The sequence below is a fragment of the Calidris pugnax genome, unplaced genomic scaffold (assembly GCF_001431845.1).
Source record: "Calidris pugnax isolate Ruff unplaced genomic scaffold, ASM143184v1 scaffold127, whole genome shotgun sequence".
NCBI classification, from domain to species: domain Eukaryota; kingdom Metazoa; phylum Chordata; class Aves; order Charadriiformes; family Scolopacidae; genus Calidris; species Calidris pugnax.
The window spans coordinates 1,626,380-1,637,946 of record NW_015090883.1 but is presented as its reverse complement, the minus strand read 5'-3'; positions in this window follow the sequence as shown (position 1 = coordinate 1,637,946).

Here is an 11,567-nt window from a genome sequence, read left to right as displayed (position 1 = left end):
CACCGCTGGAAGTAAGATCCTGGGCAGTATTTCCTTCCTAGATCCCACACTGGCTTCAATCCTCCCTCATGCTGACCTCATGCACGCTCAAAGATGTGGTAGACAGAGATTAGGTACAGGGGCTGAGAACATCCAGACAGCAGAGCCTTGGTCAACAGACACAAGATATATCTATCAGAGCGTGCTAAAAAGGCAGCACTTGACCAGCGTGGCTGGTAAATCAGGCCTTGCAGGTGGAACAGAAACAGTCACTTCCACAAACCTCCTTTTCTAAAAATTACAGAGCAAAATAAACTCCAGTAAAATCCTGGTTTGCTTTTCCTTCACCCAGCCACTACATTTTTGTTGTCTCAGCACGCAGATGCTGTAAAGCAGATTGCTCAAGTAAAGGGATTTGTGGTGGCTCGGGTCACCCCTTCCCCCTTGTCACTTCCAAGGGAGGAAAACAGTGTCTGTTGCAGACCACAGCCTCCATCACACGCACACTCAGCAACTCCATATCGGGACATATTTAAAACTCTAAAAATGAAAAGAAGTGACAGTTTTTGTAGGCTTTTATCTCCATGAATTATACAGCAGCTATTAAAGCTGACAAATAGCTATTATTCGGTGCAAGTGGCAATTCTTGCTTTTCACTCGCTTTGGTCAAATCATTTTAATGTGTGTGATGATTAAGTAACTCCATTGAATTGAATAGCTCCTGGCTTGCATGTGTCACAATCAGGAGCAGCAAGCTTCAAAAAGAATGGAGCTAAACTGGTGCTACAGATGTCACAAATGCCAAAAAAAATGCAGCAAGGAAGGAAGTCATCAAGACCATCTCCTTGCTCTGAGGTCCAATAAGGAAAGCTCCTTCAGAACTTTGTCTTGGTCTCTTAAGTTACCATCGAGGATGTTTCTACCTCTCCTCTGGCAATGTCTCCATCCCCAGGCTAGGCTTGTTCTTAAAAAGCTTGCAGTAATATAAAAATCTTAATCTTCCATGTTTCTAATTAATTTAATTTTTTTCATGTCCTTCTGTGAACGGATAAGAAAAACAGTCTATTGCTACCTTTCCCAATGTTAATCATTTAAACAACTAAGGATTAATCCTGCTATCTCTTAGACTTTTGTAGACTAAACAACCCTATTTTTTCAGTCTTCTTCACAGATCATCTTTTCCAGACCTCTGCTCACTCACGGTGATCTCCTTTCCAGTCATCGGCGTCCCTCTCTAAGTGTATTCCAGCAGAGGCCCTTTCTGACAGTGTTGGCTCCATTTAATTCCAATTAACTGATCTATGCTTTGCCTAAATGGGTAAACTTTCCTATGGAAGTTTGATCTATATCCTTTCAAACACCCACTTTTGTGAGGATAGGAGGAAGTTAACTAACTATTCTGCCTTTTTTGCAGTGATAATTCATACGCTTTAACCAAACCCCAGGCATTTTTCTTTATCTATCTGTTCTCCTCCTATTTTTTTTTGTTCTGTTCTTGTCTCACTCTGCACTGTATGATGTGTTGTTTTTAACCTTTTCCACAGGTTTCAGTTTTCACTCTGCAGGGCACACGTGCAGTCCTCAGATCTGCACTCCAGGTGCTTTGGGAAGATGAGATGCATGAACTACTATCCTAGAATTTATGCCCAGAATGTGCCCCGAGTGGTGAGCTTGACTTCAAGAGGTCCCAGTGGAAAAAGTTACTGCCTAACACACATCTCACAAATAAGCTCAATCACCCCAGACACCCTTCTACCTCCTGGAGAAACCCCTGGTCTCTGCCCTTGCCACCATGCTAGCAGCTGTCAGGTGAGACCCACTGTCCTCCCTCTCAGTGTGTGACTTCATGGGGTTCCCCAGCTTCCCTTTAGAAGGTTTCCCATTTCCCCAGGCTCAGCACCAGACCTACACCTCAGTTCTCTCTTCCAAGCCGACAGAAAAGGACCCAGGTTTCATAATTCAACTTACCTTATCCCTTCCCAGGGATCCTCCTTGTGAGAGCATCCTTCAGCAGACATAAACTCTCTCCTGGCTCAGAGATGAGCAAACTGGCTCTCAGCTGGCACCTTCAGCAGCTATATTCTGGAAAGGTGGAAAAAAGATTGGCAACACCTGTGGAAACTCAGAAAACCTGAGGATCGTCTGCCACAAATTAAAGCTTAGCATAGCAACACAGGCTGAGACCATCTCAGCTCGTCACAGGAAGGTGTCCACACATCGTAACCAGCAGGAAATTCTCTCTCTCTGTCCTCACCACGCTGCTGCTTCCCAAGCTCCTTCAACATGGAGGCTGGGAAACAGCAGAAATTCTCATAATTTATTGTGTCTGCCCACCTCTTGCAAAGGTGCAGGGAAGCACTTTCCATGAGTTTAACAAGAATGGGATAATTTTGGTCAGAGATATTTAAAGCAGCAAGGGAAAATACATTTCCACATCCCATAACATTCAAAATACCCCGCCAAATGGTAAAACAATCAGACTAGAAGTACTACAAAATGCTCTCTTTGGTCCTTCATGGACATACTTTTCTACTTACTTCTTGCAGAAAACTCCCTCTTCCCTCCAATGCAAGTCTCTAGAGATGCCTCAGCAGTCCACTGGGAAGCTGTGCTTCTCCAGCTGGAATATCCTTCTCAAACCCTCCTGTTCTTGCTTAGCAATGTGTTTCTGAAGACAAACTGTGCTTTACTTGCCGTTAATGTGTCTCACTTTCAGAGCATGCCAACTACTGAAAAAGTGAGTGAGGTGACCTTTGACTTGAAAATTTGACTTGAAAAAATGTGCCCGCTGGTCCTACTGTGATAGCCCAGCTCCATCCTGAATCTAAAGGCAGCCAGCACCTGATGTTGGAGAGGAGTGGAAGCCTCTAATTTTTTTCCTGGTGGTGTTTTCTTAAAGCAGAGGTTGTTTACCTCTCCCATAAACTCTTATGCCATAAATCAAAAGCATTAAGCCACTATGATATTATATTAATCTATTTGATTCCCTAAGAGCCTGGTGCAATGAGTGTCACCAGTAGCTCCATTTTTCCCTTCCTAAGCACTCTCTCCTTTAGGGATCACACCACGGGGTGTCACTCACTGAAGAGGGAGCTGGGCTCCTTCTCTTTTCCCTTTGTGCAATACATGCTTTTCACAGGCTAATGCCAATGCTTAATCTATTGCTCTTCCTCATTCTGGTAACGTGACACACATATTAAGTACTTCGGCACAGCCTCACTATCAGAGCTACATAATCCTCAATTATGATAATCTTTGGTTAAAAACATGTAAGTATTTTAACTACAGCTGATCGGAACAGCATCTGGGAATGACAGAGAGCTGACATGAGTTTCCATGGCATTCTGTGTTTTGTTTTGGACATGGTTTAGGTTCCTGGTTTATCTGGAATAACCACGTTTTCATCTTTGTGTCCTCAGTAAAAAATACTTTCACTCCCTCACCACTACCCCTCAGAAAAACTCCAACAGTCGATAAACTATCCCATCCAGGGCTTCAGCAGGGGGAAGCACAGGTTGTCTGCTGCGGGGTTGCCCACTCATCCATGTTACTCTTTAATGGGATTATTCACAACCCTCCACATCAGGACTAACCTCAACTTTGTGTTACACTTCATCAACTCACATATCACTGTCTTTAGGACCCGTTAGCCTTTTAAGGACTCCCCCTTTTGAGAGGCTTTTACACTGCAGCTCTCATGTATACCGTTCTCTTCATACTTCTGAAGAAATCCTTGTGACTGGAAAAACACCATTTAGTTTTGCAAAACTTGCCATAGCTTTTCCCAATCACCTTAAACTCCTGCCAGTACTCTCAAAATCATAACTTTTTCACCACTTTCCAGCCGATGCCATTCTCTTAGTTCTTAGGGAAGCTCTAATATCAGCTTTGAAGATAGACCTCCATGGCGCAGTCTATTTCTTCAGTCTAGCATCCCTTCATAAAGATAACTTCGTTATTTTTAGTAACTGAACTATTTCCCTCTGCAATGTTAGGTCAGGTTAATTCTGCCTGGTAATGGCAATTTGTAGAAACATTCCAAGTTTTCAACCTTGCCTTGACTACCTCCAGTGCTGCCAGGATCTGATATTCCACCACTCTGATGACAGAACTCAAAGCAGTCAGAACTTTGAAAAATCAGGTCTAGTAAATGTCTTACAGTCTTTAAGCCCCTGTGTTAAACAAGCACAACTACTTGTCCAAAGAACTGGGATAATACAGATAGTAAGGGAGCCTCTTTACCACGTCTGTGCCACTAGAAGATCTCCCAGTCTTGGCTGTGTGTGATCTGAGAGGCAGAACCACAGTGTCTTAGCACTGGATGTACAGGGATGCACAATTTCAGCAACAGCAAATCTTCAGAGCACTCTGAATCCATACACAAGGTGTGTACAGAGTAGAAAGAGCAGAGACCTGTTGTTGTAAAAGGAGCCTGAGTGGCCTGACACTTCCCACAATATGATGCCAGTCAGACTGAAGCAAAACTAGACTTGCCTGCCTTAAAAGCCACCCCTTGCCAGAATCAATCTTAGAAATACACTTCTTGCCAGCAGTTTTGATTCCCAAGACAGCCATGTCCAGATTGCATAACATTACAATTTCAAAACAACAGTCATCAAATTTAATTGGAAGGAAAGCAGCACATAAAAGGTTTTACCTTTCAAACTCAGAGGTGAACGACTGCTGGAAGCCTTCCTACTGCTCTCTAAACTGTTTGGCCTGGACACTGAAAAACAGAAAACAAGCATCGAACAAACAGATCTTACGTTCCTCTGGTTCTCTAAGAGACTTGGCTACAGTCTGCCTTCTGAAAACAGGACCTTTGCAAGTAACTCGCTTTGAAAACATTAACAATGTAATATACACACGATGCCAAAGGCTGGACAGAGTAGAAACCATTTGCATTTTTCAAGTCAAGCTGTTCAGGATCCACCTTGATTTCCTCCTTTTTTGCACAAAGAAATACGTTCTGGGTTTTGCTTTAGCAGCAACTATAAACAAAGTAATGTAAATACTGAAGAAGTTCAACAGTAAGTTGCTGTCTCTTTCTCAGTTTGTTTCTTCGGAAGGGGCTGTTACCCAACCTGCAAATTCAGTGTTCCACAAATCTCCAGGCAGGTCGTGCTGCTGCTGCACCAGTGTTCCCTGGTGCATCTGCCCTCCACCTCCCACACAGCCCCCGCTGCCTCCCCCGGATTATTTTTTATTGCTGTTTCCCTCCCTTAGGGAAGGAACCGAACATTGTCCAGAAAAATTAGCAACAGATCTGTAGAACATGCATTAACCGGTCTGTTGCTGGGCAAGGCAACTTGTTTCAACGTCAGCATTGTTTTTGAAAATTTATTTTGGGAGAATGTCCATGAAAAGCTTCCCAGTAGAAAAACAGAAGTACTTAGACTCCCATTCCCCAAGTGGTATTGCATCACTACATCTCATTCTACCATGTTAATTTAACTAAAACGCTCCCGGATAGTTCACAGGGATGCAATGAAACAAGTCTTAATGTAGAGGTTTAGGGCGTTTGTGTGTGCTAGAAGCTAGCCATGCTGTCTGGTGCTTGCAAACTCCACCTCAAGGGACCATTCACATAGATTGTCTTCTGAATTATAGCCCCGAAAGAGCACAAAACTCAAAAGACAATATTAAACATGAGAAGGTCATCCTTCAGGTCAGCCTCCGATGCATTCTAGCACCGTAGAAGACTAAGGGCACAGAATCATAGAATCATAAAATGGTTCAGGTTGGAAGGGATCTTGAAGATCATTGAGTTCCAACCCCCCTGCCATGGGCAGGGACACCTCCCACTAGACCAGGTTGCTCAAAGCCCCATCGAGCCTAGGCTTGAACACTTCAAGATGGATGGGACATCCACAACTTCTCTGGGAAACCTGCTCCAGTGTCTCACCACCCTCACAGTAAAGAATCTTTTCCTAATATCTAATATAAATCTCCCCTCTTTCAGTTTAATACCATTACCCCTCCCTGATAAAAAGTCCCTCTCACTTCTCCTGTAGGCCCCTTTTAGGGACTGGGGTGATCAAGAGGGTTTTATAGAGCCAACACTGGAAGTGCAGCCATCTTCTAACCACTGCTGTGAGCCACCGTGCAGGGAACCACAGGAGAACTGACATCCAAAAGTGGTCAAAGTAATGTAAATACTGAAGAAGTTCAACAGTAAGTTGCTGTCTCTTTCTCAGTTTGTTTCTTCGGAAGGGGCTGTTACCCAACCTGCAAATTCAGTGTTCCACAAATCTCCAGGCAGGTCGTGCTGCTGCTGCACCAGTGTTCCCTGGTGCATCTGCCCTCCACCTCCCACACAGCCCCCGCTGCCTCCCCCGGATTATTTTTTATTGCTGTTTCCCTCCCTTAGGGAAGGAACTGAACATTGTCCAGAAAAATTAGCAACAGATCTGTAGAACATGCATTAACCGGTCTGTTGCTGGGCAAGGCAACTTGTTTCAACGTCAGCATTGTTTTTGAAAATTTATTTTGGGAGAATGTCCATGAAAAGCTTCCCAGTAGAAAAACAGAAGTACTTAGACTCCCATTCCCCAAGTGGTGTTGCATCACTACATCTCATTCTACCATGTTAATTTAACTAAAACGCTCCCGGATAGTTCACAGGGATGCAATGAAACAAGTCTTAATGTAGAGGTTTAGGGCGTTCCTGTGTGCTAGAAGCTAGCCATGCTGTCTGGTGCTTGCAAACTCCACCTCAAGGGACCATTCACATAGATTATCTTCTGAATTATAGCCCCGAAAGAACACAAAACTCAAAAGGCAATATTAAACATGAGAAGGTCATCCTTCAGGTCAGCCTCCGATGCATTCTAGCACCGTAGAAGACTAAGGGCACAGAATCATAGAATCATAAAATGGTTCAGGTTGGAAGGGATCTTGAAGATCATTGAGTTCCAACCCCCCTACCATGGGCAGGGACACCTCCCACTAGACCAGGTTGCTCAAAGCCCCATCCAGCCTGGCCTTGAACACTTCAAGGTGGATGGGACATCCACAACTTCTCTGGGAAACCTGCTCCAGTGTCTCACCACCCTCACAGTAAAGAATCTTTTCCTAATATCTAATATAAATCTCCCCTCTTTCAGTTTAATACCATTACCCCTCCCTGATAAAAAGTCCCTCTCACTTCTCCTGTAGGCCCCTTTTAGGGACTGGGGTGATCAAGAGGGTTTTATAGAGCCAACACTGGAAGTGCAGCCATCTTCTAACCACTGCTGTGAGCCATCGTGCAGGGAACCACAGGAGAACTGACATCCAAAAGTGGTCTGTCAAGTCAGTAACATTACAGGAGTAAGGAAACCCTGCACCTGATTAATTAAACCAGAAAAAAAGTAGGAATGAATTGTCTTCTGAATTATAGCCCCGAAAGAGCACAAAACTCAAAAGACAATATTAAACATGAGAAGGTCATCCTTCAGGTCAGCCTCCGATGCATTCTAGCACCGTAGAAGACTAAGGGCACAGAATCATAGAATCATAAAATGGTTCAGGTTGGAAGGGATCTTGAAGATCATTGAGTTCCAACCCCCCTGCCATGGGCAGGGACACCTCCCACTAGACCAGGTTGCTCAAAGCCCCATCGAGCCTAGGCTTGAACACTTCAAGATGGATGGGACATCCACAACTTCTCTGGGAAACCTGCTCCAGTGTCTCACCACCCTCACAGTAAAGAATCTTTTCCTAATATCTAATATAAATCTCCCCTCTTTCAGTTTAATACCATTAACCCTCCCTGATAAAAAGTCCCTCTCACTTCTCCTGTAGGCCCCTTTTAGGGACTGGAGTGATCAAGAGGGTTTTATAGAGCCAACACTGGAAGTGCAGCCATCTTCTAACCACTGCTGTGAGCCACCGTGCAGGGAACCACAGGAGAACTGACATCCAAAAGTGGTCTGTCAAGTCAGTAACATTACAGGAGTAAGAAAACCCTGCCCCTGATCAATTAAACCAGAAAAAAGTTGGAATGTACAGTAAAGAATCTTTTCCTAATATCTAATATAAATCTCCCCTCTTTCAGTTTAATACCATTACCCCTCCCTGATAAAAAGTCCCTCTCACTTCTCCTGTAGGCCCCTTTTAGGGACTGGGGTGATCAAGAGGGTTTTATAGAGCCAACACTGGAAGTGCAGCCATCTTCTAACCACTGCTGTGAGCCATCGTGCAGGGAACCACAGGAGAACTGACATCCAAAAGTGGTCTGTCAAGTCAGTAACATTACAGGAGTAAGGAAACCCTGCACCTGATTAATTAAACCAGAAAAAAAGTAGGAATGAAACTACTAGTGCTCTGGTTTTGTGCTTGAGTGCCACTAGAAGCCATGTTTCACCCAAGCAGGAGCTATGAAGTAACCTGACATGTACCAAAGGTTGATATATCAAGATCTTGGTCTGCTCTGGAGCCTGGAGATGGGACTGGAAGGGCGCAGATGAACAGCTGAGGTCGAGGAAGTCCTGGGACCCAGCTCCAGGCAGCAGAGTTTTATCGCAGAGCCTGCTGAGATTTCAGCATTATCATTGCTGCCTCCTCCGTGATGGGAATTCCTCTTTCATTTTAGGTCCTTTAGCACTGAGGCAGAGAGAAGTAAATAAATGCGAGTCACTGAAAAGCAGCGTTTGTATTTGCCCGTACAAACATGACAAGCAGGCATAAAGGAACTGCACAACAGAGGTGCTAGTTTTGCAAGCTTTTCCATAAACAGTTCAGTACTGGATGGGAAATTTTATGCCACCAGTTTTTCAATCATGTGCGCTCTCTGTAACGTGTGGGAGTGACAAGGGCTGCTTAGTGCTGGTGGGAGGGCTGATATTATACATGCAACAATTACCGTGAAAGGAGGAAGAATAGGAGCAAAGGCATGAAGGCAGAAAAGATAAGTGAGGTGTGAAATTCCCATAACATTATTCCTTGCAGGTACATTTTATAAGCACTTACTTCAGTAATAAAATAGAATCAGGAAAGCGTGACAGAATTCACGCTCTTATTCAAAGAGAAATAACGCTGATTTGGAAATGATCTAGCATGATCTGCAGATAAGCTAATTGCTTTCAGGTTTAGATCTTTGTTGTGTTAAGACTTCAGTCTCTAAAAGGTTAAAACTCTGCTGCTCTCGTGATGCTCTGGTGCAATGATTTTCAACCAGAATTCCTGGGATCTTAGCATGAGAATAACAAAAAACTACCTTCTAGAATATTACTTAGATTCAGAAGGCTGAAGACATCATTCCTAGTGATGTGGTAGGTTCATTTATTTCTTGTAATGTGAATGTAATGCTTTAAGGCACACATGAAATAGAACAAAATTTAAAGACTTTACTACAGGAAACAACCTCAGTGAGACATAATATTCTAATTTTTTCTCTCTATTTCTATGGAATACTTAACTAAATGTTGAAAACACAGCACAGTGATCAAAACAAACAACATGCAGAGACAATGGGCAGAGAGTTAGTTCAAAGCTGTATTAGAGAAAGGGGCTGAGGTACTGTCATCTTAAGTGACTCCTGGAAGCTGACTCCAAAGACAACGCTTTGTCCCACAGTCTGTGCAGGCTCCATAGCACCTGGATGGCACTTTCTCTCAGAACTGAAGTTTATGACATGCCCATCGGGGCAATTATTGGCTAAAGCTTGCTGTGCAAATCTGTATTTCTAATTGACTTCGTAAATGCACTTAACACCCTCCACAGACACCAGAATTATTAATTGCTCTGGCGACAAACATTCTCTCCAAATTCCCAAATGGGCAGCAACAGGCTGCTGTGCCAGCGTCCTTGGTTGGGCTGCAGAGGGACCATTTCTCAGTGTGAGAAGGGAGATGAGATCTCTTAGCCTCTCTGCTGAGCTCCACGTAGCATACTGTCCCTGCTGAACCCATTTCTCTAACCCAGGGTGGGGACTGGTCCCACACATTCATTCCAGAAGCCACCAGGTCATGACTCTCAGGCCACAAGAATTCTGGGCAATGGAGGAAGGTTATTCCTAATCTTAAGAGAACAAACCTACTTTACAAACCTACTTTCTTCTTCCAAAAAAAAAAAATAAAATTTGTCAAAACTGAGGCAGCAGAAACTGAAACTTCTGCTCAATTCAAGACAAATTTTCATAGCTGGAAGTGTGAAACCTTGCTAAACAGTAGGTTTGAATGCAAACGTCAAGACACTTTGCAGAGAATAATTTTCCCAGTAGCTTCCACTCAATATTCAAAGCTAGCCTATTTAAAAACAGACAAAGATGTTAAAAACCCTGGCATTTTTAGTATTTAGTGGCACAGAATATTGGAAAAATCTCCAGGATTTGAGAGACTGCTTATATATTACACTTTTGTTTGAGTAGGACGACAACATTGTAGGAAGCATAGCAACAGCAGATCACAGGACGCTTCCAGGAAAGAAAGAGGTTCATTAGGAGAGGATGGGATCTTGGAACAAAACCAGAACCAACGCCAATTAGAGAGTGATGATTCAATGGAGACTTCAGAGACTTGCCTTTATCGTTGATTCTACCTCTCAAAAAGGCAATCTTTTTGCACTGCACACCTAAATTTTTATCACCCAGGTGTCCCAAAAAGAAGAAAAAAAAGTAGAAAACCCCTTATAAAGAAAACTTAATGTATCTTAAAACAGATTAAAGACTACACAACTAGTAAAGCCAAAAAAGGCTGAACAAAGACTAACATATATAGAGGACTGATTAACACATAGAGTTAATCTGACTCAGATTAATGCATAGACTAACTCATATACCTAAAATACAAGCGAGTCTACTAAGAAATGAGTTAGATCACCCAAAACTTTTTTACTTAATAAAGTCAAACAGGTGTGCCTGTTACTTGGTGAAAATATATTCAAGTTTCCTAGGTGTCTTCTAGTCTTTAATACTGATGCTCATCATCTCAGCCTAAATATGTTTCATAAAACATCAAAAAGAATGAAGCCTTAGGGAATTTCTTTTACCTCTGGCACTCCATGAGGCCTTTGTTCTGCAGAAACAGTTGAATTTTGGATGCTTGTTAAACACTTAATGTCTCCTGGAATCACATGGATGATCTGAGACATGCATTTTTATTTTAAGTGAATCACCGACCTTGAGGAATTAGAATGGAGAAAGGGAAATACATAACCCAATGAAAACAAAAAACTTCAGCCAGACAGATACTTGCAATAGTTTATAACAACTGTTCTAGCCTCCTCAGCTGCTCTGCTGCTGTTTCCCACACTCCCCAGTGGGAAGAAAGGAATTATTATTTAAGGATTCATTTCAAAATTGTTTCTTGAAAAGTATTCCTGGAGGACAACGATCTATATATAGATCGGATGTCAATAGAGAAGGGATGTTAATAGAATAAGCAAAGCTTGGGATACATATTATCTTTAATAAAGATCACAGAGTATTTATTTTGAGGAGCTTTCTTTAATTTCCCATTATTAGGAACACCTGATTTACTGTATGAACTAGCTAAACAGAAAAAAAAAATACTTCCATCTCCCTTAATTTTGCCTTAAAGCATTAAAAATAATATTAAAAATATTAAATAATATTAAAATAATATTATATTAAATAATATTAAAAT